This window comes from Glycine max, chromosome 9 (genome assembly GCF_000004515.6).
Source record: "Glycine max cultivar Williams 82 chromosome 9, Glycine_max_v4.0, whole genome shotgun sequence".
Lineage (NCBI taxonomy): Eukaryota > Viridiplantae > Streptophyta > Magnoliopsida > Fabales > Fabaceae > Glycine > Glycine max.
In genome coordinates this window covers 9,764,328-9,771,381 of record NC_038245.2, presented here as the reverse complement: position 1 = coordinate 9,771,381, position 7,054 = coordinate 9,764,328, and positions in this window count along the sequence as shown.

Sequence of the window (7,054 nt, the reverse complement as noted above, 5' to 3'; positions counted from 1 at the left end):
AATGCGAACGACAAACTTACCTCGAAGAAGAAGCAGAAACGCGAAGAAGAAGCAGAAATGCGAAGAAGAAGCCCAAACGTGAAGAACCACACCACAAACGCGAAGATCCACACCTTCCTCCTAAACATGGCAACAATGGCGGCGAAGAAGAAGAGAAGAATGAAGAAGCTACGCGGGAGGAAGAAGAAAACTGAAGAAGCAGAAAAAGCAAGAAGCAGAACCGTTGGAGGAAGAAGAAGAACGTGCGTGGGAGAGAGAGAGGCGAGAGAGAGAGAGGTTTTGTTTTTTTTTTAAATTAGTGAAGAGCATTATAGCCTTTTCATAGCAATTGCTGGGTGCACCAGCAAAACTGCTGGGTGCACCTAGCAGCACTCAGATAGCTATTGAGCTCGAACGGGCTAAGGTTAGATTCTTGTGGGCCTTGCGGGAACCTCCGAAGGCCCAATTGGAAGACCCAAGAGATTGGGAGTTGCTACGTGCACCCAGCATTATTGTTGGGGCACCCAGCAAACAGTGAAGTGGCGAAACTGCCCTTCAGCAATTCTTCTTCTGGAAGAAGTTTTTTTCCGGAAACTTTCCGGAAAACCTTTTTCCGGAAATTTTCCGGAAAACCTTCTTCCGGAAGAAGAATTTTTGACTTCCGGAAGTACCCAAAAACTACTTCGGAAGAACGTCATCCGGAATGTTTCCGGAAGAACCTTCTTCCGGAAGGTTAATTTTTTTTTAAAAAAAATTTATTTTGTAATAATTTACTTTTAATGGATAAACTAAATTATAAAATAATTAATATTATTATACATAAATAATAAATAATTAGTGAACGTAATTATGACTAATATTTATAATTTTTTTTACCGCATGTAAATATTAATTTTGTGACAATTTAGTATATTTAAACCATAAAAATTAATTAATTCGTAAATTTTATTAAAAATATAAATTATTTATTATGATAACATTTAATTTCTATTACAAAAGTTAATATATAATAAAAAATGATTATTATTTTATAACAAATGAAGAAAAAAGAATTTTCATTTTATAATAATAAGTAAAAATAAAATAATATTTAATGCGTATGTAATGACGATTTTGCCCTTGTGTAATTTTCTTTAAATTAACGCGTTCACGCTTCTTTTTACTGCGCTTTCTTCTCTGCTTGTTTCTTCTCTGCTTTTTTCTTTGGTTGCTTGCTGTTTTCGTGGTGGTCCCTTTGCAGTTTCATTGGTGGTCCCATGAAGTATTTGAAGATTTGGTGGTCCCGTGTTCTGTATTTGAAGTTTTGTTAGTGGTTGTTCTTCCTATTTCGTCGGAGGTACGCATTTATGAGTATTTTTTTCGTTTTCCGGCTAGTTTTTAGAGAAGAAAAACAGTAAAAAATGTATCCGGAAGAAATTTTAGGCACAGCAGGAGGAAGTCCGGAATGAGAATGTTTCCGGAAGACCTTCTTCCGGAAGTTACTAAGGCTATTCCGGAAGACTTCTTCCGGAATAGCCTTAGTAACTTCCGGAAGAGTCTTCCGGAATGATTACTTCGGAATGTTAATTATTACAATTTTTTTATTTTGTTTTATAATATATATATATATATATATATTATATATATATATATATTTTTTATATATGTTGTGGATAATTTAATTAGGTATAATGGTATAATATTAAATGATTTAGGTAACTTAAATGTATAATGGTACAAAAATGTTTTATTAGTTGTTTATTATAGTGATAAGTTTAGTTTAAGTAAATAATGTAGTTATAAATTTAGAATATATAGTGATAATTTTAATATAGTCGTGTATGATGCATATGTCTATTAATATGTTTGTTATTTAAGGTGTAGTAAATTTTTGGATGTGGTTATATGATAATTTGAATGTACTTGTGTATGATGCATATGTCCTTAAGATGGACGAAGATCAATGGAGGTATGACTTTGCGATGTCACAAGAAGTTCATATGGATTATGATTATGATAATCAAGAAGAATGTGGAGTGAATGAACCACATGTCGATTGTTCAAATGCTTTTAATACATCTCAGGTAATCATAGATAATTTGAGTCATTGGTTGAATTGATGGTTTGTATGAAAATTAATATGTTAGGGTTGCGTTGTAGGTATTCGCTACTCGAGATGATGTTTTGCAATGGGCTCGAACAGTTGCCCATGAAAATGGATTTGTTGCAGTGATTATGAGATCTGACACAGAGACCGGTAGCAGAGGAAGAAGTTCATTTGTGTTAATTGGGTGTGAAAGGAGTGGTACGTACAAGTGTAGAAATAAAGAATTCGTTAGAAAAGACACGGGAGTAGGAAATGTGGTTGTCCCTTTAGGCTTCGTGGGAAACCAGTGCGTGGAGGGGAAGGTTGGATGGTGAAGTTGATCTGTGGGATTCATAATCATGAATTGGCGAAGTCCTTAGTTGGACATCCATACGCGGGCGATTGACTAAGGAAGAAAAGAAAATTATTGCTGATATGACAAAGTCGATGGTGAAACCGAAAAACATCTTGCTAACGTTGAAGGAACACAATGCCGACAGTTACACCACGATAAAGCAAATTTACAATGCAAGAAGTGCATATCGTTCTTCAATAAGAGGAGCTGATACCGAAATGCAGCATCTGATGAAGCTTCTCGAACGTGATCAATACATTCATTGGCATAGATTGAAGGATGAAGTTGTGGTGCGTGATCTGTTTTGGTGTCACCCAGATGCAGTAAAGTTATGCAATGCATGTCATCTGGTGTTTTTTATAGACAGTACCTACAAAACAAACAGGTACAGACTCCCACTACTTGACTTTGTTGGAGTGACACCAACGGCGATGACATTCTCTGCTGGGTTTGCATATCTGGAGGCTGAGCGTGTTAATAATATTGTATGGGCTTTGGAACGATTTCGAGGCCTATTTTTAAGACACGATCGCCTCCCTCTTGTTATTGTCACTGACAGAGACCTAGCACTGATGAATGCAGTGAAAACTGTGTTTCCCGAGTCTACTAATTTGTTGTGCAGGTTTCATATCGATAAGAATGTGAAGGCGAAGTGCAAATCTTTAATCGGGGAAAAAAATGCGTGGGACTATGTAATGGATAACTGGGGTACTTTGGTTGATTGTCCGTCCGAATACGAGTTCCATGAGTCACATCAGAAGTTTCAAGTTGCTTGTTCGCCTTGGCCGATGTTCGTTGACTATGTTAACGACACATGGATTATCCCCCACAAGGAAAAATTTATTACAGCATGGACGAATAAGGTCATGCACCTAGGCAACACAACAACAAACAGGTATTAACAACTGATTTTATTTGTTAGTAACGATTAATATTAAATGGTATTTAATTGTTGTATATTTTCATGTTTGTTGTGTATTTTAAATGTAGGGTTGAATCAGCTCATTGGGCTCTCAAAAGAGTACTACAAAATAGCGTTGGAGACCTATGTAGTGTTTGGGATGCCATGAACAACATGATCACGCTGCAACACGTCGAAATTAAAGCATCCTTTGAAACCAGTACGCATGTGGTTGGCCATGTATATAAAAAAACCTTATACAAGAGGCTTCTTGGGATGGTTTCGAGGGATGCTTTAAATCAGATTGCTTCTGAGATTGACCGTCTACGTTATCTCGGCAACAATCTCTCTTCTTGTGGTTGTGTGATGAGAAGCACGCACGGCTTCCTTGTGCATGTGAGCTTTCTAGGTATACTGCTAGCAGCATCCCATTGGAGTCAGTCCATCTTTTTTGGAGGAGACTTTGCTTTTCAGACCAAGGGTTATGTGAGACGGAAGTCACCATCAAGGAAGAAATAGAGGTCATATCTAAAAGGTTTGATGAACTTGATGTGGCTGGCAAAGTAATCTGAAGAGTAAACTTCGAGAAATGCATACCCTGATCATAACTCTATGTGCCCTCCTCCGTCAAAGGTGAACACTAAAGGTGCACCGAAGAAACCGATGAAAAGAAGTCAAACATCCACAAAGCGTGATCCGTCTTACTGGGAGTATGTTGATGCTTTTCATTCTGTTCAAAGCAGCAACTCTCCAGTGAAACGAAGTGCATCATGTTCCAACCGCCTCAGCCAACAAGGATCATCCCGATGTTGGATCAATTTGCGTCATTCTTTCAAGGTTTCATTCGTGACGTTGTGGATGTGAAAGCGGACGGTAACTGTGGATATAGGTCCATTGCCGCTTTATTAGGTATGGGGGAAAATTCGTGGCCGTTAGTGCGTAATGAATTGATTAAAGAACTTGGCAGGTGGTCGCATGAGTACATGAACCTCTTTGGTGGCACAGAGAGATTTGAACAATTAAAGTTGTCCCTACTTGTTGATGGCTTTTCAAAGGTATGTTTTTAGGTTAATTTTTTTTAATAACAATGTTTAAATTACTTACATGTGTATGTTTGGTTCATTCAGGTTAGTGTGGACAAGTGGATGGATATAACGGACATGGGATATGTGATTGCTTCACGAGATAACGTAATTCTTGTATCGTTGTCCCAACAACAAAGCATGACATTTTTCCCTCTCAGAAGTCAACCACCACCTGACTCTTCTGGCCACCACATCATATGTGTCGGTCACGTGTTTGGAAATCATTTTGTTCAGGTACATTGAATATAGTTAGTATAACAATTATGCAATGACTTCGCTGGTTCGTTTGGCACGGTCAGCGCATGATATAATGTTTGTTCATGTACAACAGGTTTATTTGAAAGACCATTGTCCCTTGCCGCCTCCAGCGCTGTTGTGGTCAAGCAATTGTTATTCTCAGGCAAAGCAGTGGGCAATTCCATATATTAGTAGAATGAAGCAATACACAAGCTTGATGTCATTCAAAACACACTATGTAGACCTAAATGAAGACTAAACATGCATTGTTTATGTAATTGTATTCATTATGCGATATAATTTGTTGTAACCCGTTACTAACCAATTAATATTATCAAGTAGTCGTTTGGTTAAGCAAGGAAATTATTGGTCCAACAAAAATCATTTACACGTGTAGCATACATCATTGTCATAATTGACAACACATAATGACATGCATGTGTATTACAGTTTGAGCGCGACAACACATTGGCTGACTTCAGTACACATTGCCGACAACACATTGGCTGACTTGACTACACATTTAGGCGTGTCTATTTTTTTGTAAACAAAGTTAAACAATGGCTCGGTCACAACCATGTATATATATGGCAGAATAGGCTACTAAATCACACATTATCTTGCTTTCAAATAGTCTCCCAACTGATACACAAACTATGGCATTTTTAGGAGAAACTAGCAGTCAGACGATTGTCAACTCAAGGTTGGCTTTCATTTATCCAAATGGATCGATTATTCACAATGATACTGGGGTTTACTTCCAAACTTCAACTCTGGTGCCCATTCGACTACCAAATAGGTGTGATTTTGCAAGCCTAAAAACCAGAATACACAATACCCTTCAGCTATCTGACAAACAATTTTTGGATGAAATTCACTACCGGAAGCCATTCACCGATACAGGTAACCAAATTTGCTTTGAGTGTATGAAATTGATAAATGATGACGATGTCAAGACAATGTTAATGTGTAATGATCAATTTTCTTGTGTTGGTCCGATTGAGTTATTATGCACCGTTGGAAGAACACCGGATGGAATAATAAACTTACTTGAACGCACTATGCCTAGTACTCATGACGCGATCCTGTATTACAACGGGAAATGGAACATGCCACCGTAGAACAAATTTGTTGGATGCGCGTTCACAGGAAAAAATCCTAAGAAATTTCAAATTCCTTCAACATGTACCATCGATGAACTGAAGAATTTAATCAAGCAAGTTGCACCTAAAGGGATTCCCCCTCTTGGAATTCACGAATCACAAACGGTAAGACGATTGTCTTTCCGCCAACCAGCTCGCTTTGAGTATTCAGATACGCTTATAAAATATGAAATAAATGAGCTGATCACCAACGAAGAACTGCTGAAGGTGTTAGTACAATCTAACTACTGGAAAAAATATGGACCAATAGAAATTTTAGCTGTCTTCACTAAATATGTTGTGAAAATTGAAGACGATGACACTGGGGCGTCGCTAAACAACTGAATGTGATGTTTAATTTTTTGTTTTTTCGTTGATGTAACCTTTATCTGTTTACGGCGTGTTTAATTCCCATAATAAAGTTGAATGTGTTATTTCAGTGGTCCAAAAAATTAATTGTTAAAAGGGTCCATTTCTTATTTTTTTTTGGATTTTCAGGCTTTGTTTTGACGTGTTAGTTGACGGAACCGGGGAACGAGACTATTTTTTTCGGGTTCTTTGACGTCCAAACATGAGAAATGGCCACCCTCCATTGTCTCAGGGCACTGGCACACCCACGCAAAAAAATCCCGAACATGGGTACTTGAACATGAAAAAAGGGTACATTTTCTATTTTTTTTGGATTTTCAGGCTTTTTTTTTACGTGTTAGTTGACGGAACCGGGGAACGAGACTATTTTTTTCAGGTTCTTTGACGTCCAAACATTAGAAATGTCCGCCCTCCATTGTCTCAGGGCACTGGCACACCCACGCAAAAAAATCCCGAACATGGGTACTTGAACATGAAAAAAGGGTCCATTTCCTATTTTTTTGGATTTTTAGGCTTTGTTTTGACGTATTAGTTGATGGAACCAAGGAACGAGACTATTTTTTTCGGGTTCTTTGACGTCCAAACATGAGAAATGGCCACCCTCCATTGTCTCAGGACACTGGCACACCCACGCAAAAAAACCCAAAACATGGGTACTTAAACATGAATTTTTTTTAAAGTCATCTTTGTAGTATCTTATATGGCGATTTCATTGTCATGTTATTTTTTTTAATACATAATTATGAATTATGAATTATGAATGATTTTAAAAACGAGACTATTTGTTATGTAATTCTTACAAACAAAACTCATGATTTTGGGTTCACTTTTTTAAAAAATAAATTTAAAACACTCGTAAACTTCGCTTAAGGACCACAATCGGAATAATAAACTATATCATAAAATAATAAACTGTGCAAA